Source organism: Pleurodeles waltl, chromosome 8 (assembly GCF_031143425.1).
Source record: "Pleurodeles waltl isolate 20211129_DDA chromosome 8, aPleWal1.hap1.20221129, whole genome shotgun sequence".
NCBI classification, from domain to species: Eukaryota; Metazoa; Chordata; class Amphibia; order Caudata; family Salamandridae; genus Pleurodeles; species Pleurodeles waltl.
This window is the reverse complement of record NC_090447.1, coordinates 1,110,461,510-1,110,474,380: the sequence shown is the minus strand read 5'-3', so window position 1 is coordinate 1,110,474,380 and position 12,871 is coordinate 1,110,461,510. Positions and strand designations below refer to the sequence as shown.

Genomic DNA, 12,871 nt, shown 5'->3' with positions numbered 1-12,871 from the left:
CTATATTTTCTATGTGGCTGTTCCAGGAAAGAAGTGCACACAGTCAATTTTTTTCAGACTGACAGGATATTAAACTATAGGTGCACTGAAGACTGCTGATGATTCTGCAACAATAGGACCTGTTGGCAAGGCCCTGTTCTGAATCAAGGAAGGATATTTTTCTTGCAGCAGTAGTCTTATGGCATACACCATGGGCTTCATTTACAAGATGCCTGCACGGCTAGAGCTGCACTTTCTATGATGGACCCTGCATGGCTTTGCATGGCCTCATAGATATGGAGTAAGGCAAGGCAGAGCAAAGCGCTATGTTGCCTTACTCTACGTCAAGGGAACAGCATTGTCTAGTTCAACGCCTGGCCTGTTTTCCCTACTTCACCTATGTTAATATTAGTCAACAAATCAGTTGGACTTAAGTACTTCTCCGAGCTCAATGTGAACCTTGACAAGACAAATGCTGTCATCATGAACAATAGTGAGAAAACAAACTTTCCTTCTGTCATAGACTATCATACCCATGGATGGGGGACTTTAGCTGTATGTTAAATGGTGTGCTAGATTGCTTCCCACCCAACCCAGCTTACAAGCGTGAAATGTGACAGACCTTGAAGGAAGCTATATCAGACTTAGACTTGTTAGATGTGTAGGTCATGCAAAACCCACACGCTCAAGAATTTGCTTACTACGCACAACTCACCAGTACATACACCATAATAGACATGGTCCTTCTGGATCGATCAAACGCTCATCTCATTGCGGACATACAACATTAGGCAGAGTACTTTCTGACCACTCCCAAAACACCTTCACATACCACTGCACAAGATACAGAGCAACAATACCCACCTGACAGCTACCAATTCAGGCACTCCAGGAGGCGGTGGTCCAACAGGAAACACAGGACACTACCAGCACCTATTTCAAGCACAATGTAAACTCAGCCACCTTAATGGGACTGAATGGGAGGAGATGAAGGTAGTGGTTAGTGGCATGGCCATCATTGGAGTGCCCCCAGGAAAGAGCAATCTGGGTGGTCAGATTACTGTGCTGAGAAGCAGCTTGGCCAGCAACAAAGGTAGCAACAGAGAGAGGCAACTGTCATCTGGCTGACCCTCAAACTCAGATCAACCATTTCAGAAAAAACACAGGAGCTAGAGCAATTGCACAGCACTGACTTTCAGCAACTGTTGCATACGGAGAGAGACAAAGAAGGTAGCAGGATTGACTCATGAGGTAGGGTTGGTCCACTTATGGAGCTTTTTTTCCAAAGGTGCTACAGACTTCCGGATCTTCTTCCAGAAGTTCTTCTGGGGATTTTTAGGTGTCCACAACTCACCCCATCATTCCAGAAGCTCTGAGTTGTTACTTGAGGTTAGGACTCCAACTCCCAGAATGCACCTGGTTCAAATCCCAAAATTACCACTGGTCACTGGTCAGCTGGTCAGTTTCTTCAGGGCTTGATGTAGGGGACTCTGGTCAGCTATTTCCTACCTGTAGCATACAGGGAGCACTTCTTGATGCAGTAAACATCAAGCAAAGTCCTTTTCTTCGTGAAGCTCAAGTGTGCAGCTGGTGCTGTTCTTCTGAGTGCAGTATCCAAGTACAGGACAGGAGTCCAGCAGGGCAGTCATTCATTTTCTTGTCTTGTTCCTGTAGGTATCAGAGGTGGTGTGCAGTTCTGCCCATTTTATCCTTGCTCCTGGGATGGAAAGCAGAAGGGGCTCTGTCCAATCACGTGCAGGCCTCTACCCTTTTGAGCCACAACTTCATTGGATGTGAGGCAAAAATCAATTCCAGTGAGTAACATTCCTCCAAAATCCAATATGGCAAAAATTCAGTCTTAGAATTTAGATCTGGCTGAGCCCATCTACCTTTGTGCCTAAGTTTCCCTTAACATACACCTTCCTTAATCTAATCAGGGGACATCTGTTTGTCTGGGTTTCCAGGAAAAGGGCGATGTACAGATGCTGTCCAAAAAGTCCTTTCCTTATTTGAAGTCCAGTTCGGCTGCTCTCCCCCATCCTGCTCTACCATCTGCTGAGGCAGGTCTCCTCCCACCAGATGCTTCCTTTGTGTCAGCCCAGGCCACTTCACACCTTTTCAAAGCAGCCTCCCTCAGGCTGCCAGAGGCTAACCAATCAGAGGAGGGCACGGCAGGGCTGAAACCAGTAACCTTTAGGGACAGTTCTAAAACTCTTTCTAGGTACTAGTTATATTGAATTCAAAAGTAGCAAGTTATTGGATTTATTATAACTTTTACTGTGATACTAAACATGCCATATTTAGCTCCTTCTTATGGAAAATAAGACTTTACATTTTTGAAATAAAGTTCCTCCATGTTCGCCTAAGTAGCCTATGCACTACAATGGGGAAAACCAATTTAACTACTTTTCCCTCACCAGGACTTATAAACCATTTTTCATAAAGTCCCCGTTTATAGCTATACTGCACCCAACCCTGGGGGCACTTAGGTCAGGCCTTAGGGGTGATTTATATTTTTAAAAACGTAGCGTAGGACTTTGGAAGTACTTTTCATTCCGAATACAAATTTGGGGTTATCTTTAACTTAAAAGCAGCCAGCAAGACAGGCCTGTCCTTAAAATAAATGACACTGGATACCACAGCAGTGCTCCTACGGGTGTATTACCTATGCTGGGGCCCCTAAACCTACATGCCTTACCACATATTAGGGACTTATAATCAGGCTGGTATAGCCAGTTATAAGTAGCCTACTTTGCATATCCATTTTAATCAGAGCAAAGGCCCTGCAACTGTTTAGCAGTGCACAGGGCACCATCATAGTCAGACAATAGCAGCACAAGTGAAAAAATGGGGTAAAAAGTTAGGGGGTGTCTGGAATTAGCCCAGTTTTCCCACAAAGGCCCCCCAGCCAACCCACCCAGGAGACGCAGCCCAACCCTGGGAGAGTCTCCTTGGCTTGTAAGGTGAGGAAGACAGTGAGAAAAGAAAAATGGCTGTCTTTTTCAGGGCCTACTCTGTCTTACATCCGCTTATCAGGGTCACTCCCTCTGGTGAACACATCAGTAAAGGGACCCCATGTTAAACTGAAATGTCCCAATAGGGAGCTTCCTCCTCTCTCTCTGCCAACTTGGGTAGGGAGGTGCCCATCTCCCCTATCCCTAACTTTGCTAAGGCAGCACCTAGCTTATTCACAGAGGTCACACAACACTTGAGCAACCCCACCATGACCAACATGGTCAGGGGGCTACCTTGTTTTTGGTCCTGGTGTCTGCCTCCCAGGCCAAGTGCAGTCCTGCCATGGCAGCAAGCACCCAGCAGAGGCTACTGACAGCTGACAGCTGTCAGAACACAGAAACACATCCTAAGGTCTCCACTGACAGCTGGGTAAGCTGCTTTTGGGGAAACTGGGGGGTCCTTGCACCCCTCTTGCTGTTTATATTTAAGGGGTTACCACATCCCATGGTAGACACCCTTCCTCTATTCTCCCTTCAGGAAGAGCAGGGTCAATACCCTGCAGCTGGACAGCTGCCTGAATACTCAGGATTTGCTTGGGATGAGATGAAGCGTTACCAGTGCCAACTCTGGACTCCCCTGTAGTGGGGCAGAAGGCCTTTAACTCACTGGACCTCTCTTAAAGAGTGGCCTTACTTCCTCTTCTTTTTCCCTTTTCTTGGGGGGCCCTGTCTCCTAACTGCAGGTACTGGCTCCCCAGGACTTTGGGTTGAAGGCGCCGTGGGCAACCGCTCCATCTGGGATCAGATTAACCTCTGGGATGTCACTGCCCAGGATAAAATCTAGTGGAGGTCAGCGCTGACCACCAACCTATACCAGTCAAGTGTACCCTCCCTCTCTACAGGCGCTATGGCTGCAGGTTTAGTGTTGACCTCACCTGGGGCTATTCTGACTCTCCTTGTTTCCCCTGGGACTTACATGTCTCGGGACACCAACGGTCACACACCATGGTGTGACTGGAACATGCATGTCTCAGGCCAGTAGTAAGGAGCCCGTTCACCTGAATTGTGCTTTAGGGGTCCCTAACACTTTACCCTCCAAAGGGACTCACCAGGCTTACCTTTAAGTACACCTGTGCAGTGTGTTTCCAAGTGGTCCCCTTCTCCATTGTGCACCAGCTCCAAGACTTTCAGCCACTGCTCCTGCTTGAACCAGGAACCACCCAAACTTTTTCCGCCTGCCCACAGGATATTACGATGACCTTGACCTAACACATGGTAACCCTCTTAAGAGTGTTGCCTGATTTTATATACATATTTAAAGATTTTCCTAGTCATTCCTATGGTGCGTAATTACACACAAAAGCATATATTTTCTGAACTTTGAAAAATCATGACAAAAGTCCTACAAATGTCAAAAAATCGAAATAATTTTTGTAAATTGGTCTCAAGTTATTCTTCTGAGTGTGTGTCAACATTTAATGATACTGTAAGTCAAACAAATGCTTAGCTCATCTCCAAGATAAGCCTAACTTCTCACCCACACTACCCCCTACAACAAAAGTAGAGCATTAGGTGGTCTGCTTTTTACCTCTGGATACTAAACTGGGGTTGCTTGGACTTTCTGCACAGTATGCATCATTGTGTATACTTTATAGAGACCCAGCCTCCTACATTTGGTGGATCAGTGGTGGACGACTTTGCATTTGCTGATACCACTATGTCACTTAGTGATCACACAAATAATAAAATTTTCTGTAGCCTAGTTACATTTTGCAACTCAACAATTTTTCTAAATATTAAAATTAATTGCTAAGGCCCTTGCTAGGTCCCTAAAACAATGAGTAGAAATTAAAAACCTTTAATATAGTTAGGCCTTAGAAAAAGTTTCCAAATGTTTGCAAAGGTTTTTGAAAGTTTGCACATTTTTTTCCAACAATTGAAAATGTCCCTTTAAGTGAGAAAAATATCTGATGAATTGAACCTGGCTGAGGAGCATAAATTTGCCCCTTGGATGGGACTGAGGTACCCTCAGGTAAGGGGTCTCTGCAAAAGTTTTCAAATTCACACTGGTGCTTATGCTGCCACAGGAAAGCTCAGGCAGCTTGTGGCAGAACATGAGACTGCACACTTCATAAACAGAAAATCAAGAACACTCCAAGGAAGCTGAGGATGATGAGGTAAGGTCCTCCATCTCAGAAGTAGGTGCCCCCTCAGAGGAGGATTTGGCTCTAGAAAGGTTAACCAAAAGATTGGCTTTAGAATCTCAGCATTTGGAGATAAAAGACAAAAGGAACAAGTTGAGCCTAGGACCCATCTCCGGTGGCAGCATTTAAATAAATAGGGAGAAGGAGAAGTATTTCAACCTCAAACTCTCTAAAGGAGTTGTCCCAGCTTATGCAGAGGGTGATGGTATCGCCAAGTGGTTTTCTGCCTATGAGAGAGCCTGCATAGTCAGGGATATAGATAGGAGACAGTGGGGCTCTCTGTTGTGGGAATTGTTCTCAGGTAAATACAGGGATAGACTTCGACATTGAATGAGGCAGATTCTAGGACCTATGACTTCCTGAAGGCTACCCTGATTGAGGGCTTTTGACTTACAACTGAAGAAAAGAGAATTAAATTCAGGGAGACTTAAGAAAAACAGAGTTAGTCCTGGGAAGAATTTGTGGACTATTCAGTTAAAATACTGGATTGTTGGTTAGAATGTAGCAAGGTACAATATTTTGACTTTGCTTTATAATTTCATCATGAAACAGCATCTTTTGAGTAATTGTTACTATGAGAAGCTACATCTATTCCTGGTAGAGTAGGTCTACTTTCTCCTCTAGAGTTGGGGAAAAGGCAGACCACTGGGTCAAGACAAGTGTGACCAAAATAACCACTGTTGGGGGAGACCAAAAGAAAAAGGGACAAAAAGAACCCCCAAAGGGAAAGATGGGAACCAAAATGAAAACATAGAGTCTTCATCAGACCCCCAAAGACTGTTCAGGAATGTGGGCTGGAGATTCTATATTGCCTAAGAGTGGGTACAAAGGTATAAATGTTGATCCCAACAAGACTTGGTGCTATGATTGCAAAAATAGAGGGCACCAAACTGGAGACCCTAGTTGGAAAAATGAAAATGTCTCTAGTTTACCTGCAGCAAATGCAGTTGTCAATCTCCAGATGGAATCATAGTTGTGGGCTGACCATGTCAGTGAACCCACTGAGGCAACATTAGTCACAGAGCAAAGTGTACACTTAACCTATGCTGCCTGGACTATTAACATGCAAAAATGCAGGCAGCACCCTTTGATTAACGGGACTAAGGTAGAAGACTTAAGGTGACACAGCCCTGGTCCACTCAGATCAGTACCTGTTAGTGAAAGCTTATCCTGTCACCAGTGCTGACAATATCACAAAGATCCATCCCATGGTGATGGTATATTTTGACTGGGGTTGAGTAGCTGGACAAAAAGAAGCGGTTGTGTCCTCTTCCATCTCTGTAGACTCTCTGCTTAGAAATGATTTGAAGCAATCTCCCTGGGTTGAATTTGAACTAAGGACCCATGCAGCAATGCTTGGGCTCCCTAAATGGGGTTGTGTCAAAACAAGTGCACAGACGAAACTCCAGAGTGAGCAAGAGGTGTTGGATCCTGAAAGAATGGACCAGCCCTCCAAGAAAAAAGGCAAGAAGACTGGGTGACCAGCATCTGAACAGAACACAAGTCAGAACCGCTCTTCCCAGGAAGAAGACTTTTTAACCTCAGAGGGATCTGAGCCTGCAGAGCTTGGGCTTTACCATCCAGAGCTCTCTGGACCAGGGTGACTCCCTATGGAGGATCTGTGCCAGGGACAAAAACCCTGTCCCACTCTTGAAAGCCTGAGGCAGCAAGCTGCATAGGAAGAAAAGGGTGGTGTCAGTGGTACCCAGGGGGTTTATTCGGACGATTGACTCCTGTTCCCTGAGGCCAGAGACCTCAAGCCTGGTGCAATCAGGAGGGTGGTAGTGCCCCAGCATTATAGAGAGTTTCTTCCCTCTAGCCCATGACATTCCCCTAGCTGGGCATCTGGGCCAAACCAAAGAATGAAGTAGGCTAGTTAATCACTTTTACTTGCCTGGAATGTCCCAGAAGGTGGAAGACCTGTCAAGCCAGTGGCAAGGCAGTAGGCCCCCTGCAGGCACCCTTATTCCCACTACTTGTGGTTGGGGTGCCTTTTGAAAGAGTAGCGGTTGATATTGTTGACCCCCTTGACCCTGAAACAGCTTCAGGAAATAGATAAATTTTAGTGGTAGGGGACCATGCCACTAGATACCCTGAAGCCATTCCTCTTAGGACCAACTCTACCCCTGCAGTAGCCAAGGCCCACCTGACCATTTTTTACCAGGATTGGCCTTCCTAAAGAGGTAGTATCAGACTGGGTCAAACTTCATGTCTGTGCAATTAAAACACATGTGGAAGGAATCTGGAGTGACTAATAACTTCACTACCCCATACTATCCACAGACCTTTGGACTGGTTGAAAGATTTAACCAGACATTCAAAGGCATGATTGGAGGACTCCCTTAAAAACTAATGGGATGCCTTACTTCCATATATGCTTTTTGCCTACAGGGAAGTGCCATAAAAGGGAGTAGGGATTCCTCCTTTGAACTTTTGTTTGGGCATCCTGTTCGGGGTCCATTGAGTCTTGTGAGGGAAGGCTGGGAGAGGCCTCTCAAAGAGCCTAAGCAAGACATTGTGGACTATGTACTTGGTATTCATTCCACGATGGCTGAATACATGGAGAAAACAAGCAAAAATCTTCAGACCAGACAGGAGCTTCAGAAGCACTTCTAAGGCATAAAAGCTGCAATGGTAGAGTTTCAACTAGGGCATAAAGTGTAGGTACTAAAGCCCGTGGCTCCTAGGTGTCTTCAAGACAGGTGGTCTGAACCCTACCCCTTACTAGGTCATCTCCCTAGTTGACCTTGGTAGTTGCAGGAATCCAAAAAGGATCATACATGTCAATTGCCTGAAGCCCTATTTGTAGGAGGCTGGCCTGGTTTGTAGTGGGTTCCTTTGGTGCTTACACCTTATATCAGGTCCAATAATCCCTTATTAGTGAAATGTAGGCAGTGTCTGGAAGCTAGGCTCTGTAGAGGTAGCTGTAGCTGAGCAGCCAATGCTTACCTAGGAGACATGCAAACCTCATGCAATACCACTGTAGTCACACAGTACTCACACACATTAAAGAAAATTCTCAGTGTTACATAAATAAAGGTACTTTATTTAGGTGGCACAAATGCTACAAATACCATAGAGACTACATTCCCTTAGGAGGTAAGTAATACACACATTATGCACACTAGTATGCAGAACTGAGAATAAAAACAGTTAGAAAACAGTGCAATTAGTAAAATACACAAGTTACAAATGGACCTAGGAGGAACACAAACCATATACTAAGAAAGTGGAATGTGAATGTCAGTTTCCCACCTAGGCAAGTGTGGTGTGTAGAGGGGAGCCAGGAGCATTAGTAAACACCAAAGGTAAGTAATAGAACTCACCCCAGAGCCCAGGAAAGCAGGAGTAAATCACAGTAACTTTCCTAGAATACGAGAAAGAAGATTATGCAAGATACGAAAGAGACTTCAAAAGATCAACACTGAATTTCTGGACCTGAAGACTTGTGGAAGACAGGGGCCATTTCTAAGAAGCACTGAAGAGTCCAGGGAGAACAGGAGCCCCTGCTAACCCGGATGAAGGTGCAAAAGAAGAACCACTGGTGAAGAACAACAGTCAGTACTGCAGCCAAGAAGACGACTGCTGGTTCCTGTTTGGTGCAGATGATGTCCCACATTGGATAGAAGATTGCAGTCTGGTTTGCGTCTCTGGATTCCACCAACAAGCCTTGGCACATGCAAAGTCGTGGTTAGTGGAAAATGGCGCCGCCCGGGACCAGGAGGGACCTGGTGGACTCTACCCAGGATGAGGAGCCAGAGAGGGCTCTTAGCAACTCAGAGAGTCCACAGAAGACCAGACAGCATGCACAGGAGTCCACAGCAGGGGGACAACAAAGGGTCCCATGGCACCAGAGAACCACCCAAGAAGCTGTGCTTGCAGGATAGAGTGCTGGGGGCCGGAGCTGCATAGTTTATAAAGAACTTTGGGGAAGGATGCCAACAAGCTTTGACAACTTCAAAATAAGCGGTACACAGGGGTACCGTCTTGCATGGGGAGGCAAGCTGTTACCTCCACCAAAGTTGGACATCAGGACCATTGGTACCACTTCAGTCCACCACTTGTGATGCAAGATCCACGCAACTCGTCAGGAGGGGGGACCCACCTTTCTGGTTGTCGTTGCAGAGAGGTGCCTGCTGAAGCAGGGGAGTGACTCCAAGGGGGATTCCTTCATTCTTCTGGTGCAGCCTGAAGACATGCTGTCCTCTGAGGATGCCTAACTAGGAAACAGTTGCAGTTGCTGGCAGGTGCTGAAGATACAATGATGCAGAAGTCATCTTTGCTTCTTTGTGCAGTCTGTCTAGTTCCTAGAGGGTGCAGATGCAGTTTCGTTGGTGAGAAGGTGAAGTAAAGGACGCAGAGGATTCCTGCTTGCGTCTTGCAATCCAAATACCCAAAAGAAAGACCCTAAAAAACACTGAAAGGGAAATAAGTAAGTTAAACAGGTAAGCACCTATCAGGGGAAGGCTCTGACATCACCTGCTGGCACTGGCCACTCATATGCCCCCAGAGTTCACTGCCAACTTGGAAATTCAAGATGGCAAAACCCAGGGTCCCTCTGGTGGAGCTCTTGGCACCCCTGTTGGGGTTGTGATGGACAGGGGAGTGGTCACTCCCCTTTCCTTTGTCCAGTTTCGTGCCAGAGCAGGGACTGGCGGTCCTGAACTGGGACTGGATTATGCAAGGAGGGCACCATCTGTGCCCTTCATAGCATTTCCAGGGGCTTTGGGAGGTTACACCTCCCAAGCCTTTAACACCTATTTCCAAAGGGAGAGAGTGTAACACCCCTCTCCCAAAGGAAATCATTTGTTTTGCCTTCCTGGGCTTGAGCTGCTCAAGCAACAGGAGGGCAGAAACCTGTCTATGAGGTGACAGCAGCTGGAGCTGCCTGGAAAACCTCAGAACGCTGGTATGACAGTACTGGGGATCCATAGTGTAGCCCCCCGAGAACATGGAATTGTGCAACTAAAACTGGAATCAGTATTGAGGTACAATACCCAGTTGTTAGACACCTTAAATAGCCTTATTCGGGGTTACCATTGTGAAGCTGGACATAGGTATTGACCTATGTCCAGTTTACGTGTGAAATGACATACCCGCACTCAAGAAGTCTGAGAAAATGGGCCTGAATGATGTGGGGGCACCTCAGCAAGTGCAGGGGTGCCATCACACACAGGTACTTTACTCCCAGTCTTCAGGGTTGGAAGATCTGATAAATGGGTGACTCATAGGTGATGTGGCACAGTGTAAATGGCTGTGAAATAGTGCATGCCCTATTTTACCCAGGCTACAGTGGCAGTCGTGTAGAAGCCTTTGCCTGGGCTGCCTATGGGTAGCAAAAGAAATGCAGCAGCCCAGATCCACTTGAACCCCAATGCCCTGGGTACCTAGATACATGTACTAGGGACTTATAAGAGGGGATCAGTGTGCCAATTTAGAGTGAAATACTGACTTACCAGTATGTAAGGACACATTTGGAAACAGAGAGGACATGGGCACTAGGGTCCTGATTAGCAGGACTCCATTGGCAATTTAGAAAACAGTGAAACACACTGTCAAGCAGGCCATAAACCATAAGCACTGGATTCGTGGCTAGCAGGATCCCAGTGACCAAGTCAAAAACACACTGACATCAGGCAGAAATTGGGGGTAACATGCCCAAAAGAGGGTACTTTCCTACATATTTTAATACCATTCACCAGCACTAACTCACATACAAATCCTTCACAGAAAACCACTACATCAATATCCCCTCACACTATTCCACAAAAAAACACACGTCAGCACGTCATAATAACACATACTTTCATTCTTTCCATCACACCCACTCCCACCCTTATGACTACACAAATAATACAAATCCTGCCCCATCTTTACTCCTAAGTTCTCACTATTCACAGACATCTACCAGAAGCAACCCAATACAGCAACATTAATTCACCCACCTCGCATCCACTGTAGAATTTAGAGCCTTACATTATGATCCTCATGCTCCTCCACCACTTCTAACCCATACTCCTTCCACACTAAACAGAAATAAACAAAATAAGCAACATGGCACTCTGAACAACTTTGCATCCCCTTGTTTATTACACAAGGGGCTACTCTATATAAAAATACTGCACTCATCATGTCCCTCTCAGCCACCAAGTCCACCACCAACACACACAGACCCAACAAAATGCCTCCTAAGCCTGCTGTAAGATGAACACTCCTAAGAAAAACAGGATTATTGTGACAACAGTTATCACAACTAACAACAAACCTGCTACAAGCTCAAAATATACTTCTCACCCTTTTTCAAAACAAAATAACACCACCACCACAAACACACATTTTCTAAACTGCCTGCTCATAAAAGCTTGATCACTCTTAAAAAACAAGCACCACATCTGTGACCTGCTCACGGACACACAACCTGACTACTTACTATTCATAACGGAATCATGGTTGGGAGAGGACATGGCCCCTGTGTTGCATGGTGCTGTTCCTCCAGGCTATCAAACCATCACGTATTATATTCGAAGAAGCAATAAAACTCTGTAAAACAGACAACATTTCCAGACAAGGTTGAGAGGCCCTCCTCACCAGATGCAACCCTACACCAACTTCCTCCTGTACATTTTTCCTCCTTTACAGACCTCCACCTAATAATTCAACATTCCAAGACTGAATTCTTATAGCATTATACTCAAACCTATGCATTCTTGGGGACCTAAACATCCGGTTTGACAAACCAAGTATGCCCCATCCAAAAGCTATCACCATTGGACTAGTCACTTTGAACCGACATTAGATTGTACACAATCCCACACACATTGCTGGACACATCTATGATGTCATTTTTGCAAAGCCTGAATCAGTTACTGTTCAAAGTATCACACCAATCACAATCTCAGAATCACCATTTGGTAACTTTCCAACATTAAACACCACAAATCAACAGCACAGCACCTTACATACATGCATCGATCGACTGATAGCATCTCAATTTTGAAGACTTAGAAACACAACTAACAGCCAACACAGATCTAGATGCAATTAATCATGTTCCAAAACTTTATGAGTGGCTACAGTAAGCTTTTGATATCCTAAAACCATTCTAAACTAAGAAGGACAAAAGAAAACCAACACCTTGGAGAAACACAGAACTTAAAAAGGTAAAGCAATAAATCAGAAGACTGGAACGGAAATTGGCTCGAAACAAACAACAGTCAAGACAAACTTCAGCTACACAAAGTTAATAGAATATGCAAATCATCATTCAAATAGCTAAAAAAAAGTACTACTCAAACAGAATTATAAATGCTAAATCTGCAACTAAAGAATTTTATCAAATTCTCAATTAATTTCGAAAACCTAAATGCATAGAAGGAAGTCATCGCACTACTCAAGATTTCACAAACAAACTGGTAACTTGTTACTCAATCAAGGCAGACACATTGTACTCCTAATTAAAACAGAAGAAAACCATTAGCACCAACCCGTTTCCTAAAATCCACTCCAAAAGTAAACCAACCTAGTCTCTACACTCCTTCAAACAAATATCACAAGGTGAATTTATGGATCTGGTCAAAACAAGGCCTTCCCGCTGCCCTTCTGACCCTTGTCCACCACATGTCTTCAAGAACATTGTTTTATCTACTTCTGCTGCAACATATGTAAGAAGAATCATCAATAACTCTTTAACTACAGGAACTTTTCCTGAAGACCTAAAAAAAGCATACATACATC

At 45.0% G+C, this 12,871-nt stretch overlaps 1 long non-coding RNA gene across 1 annotated transcript in view; it reads left to right on the top strand.

Annotated features, from left to right (window-relative positions):
* Positions 1–12,871, top strand: part of LOC138249189 (uncharacterized) — a 102,559-nt gene that overhangs the window by 56,489 nt on the left and 33,199 nt on the right. The window lies entirely within an intron of this gene.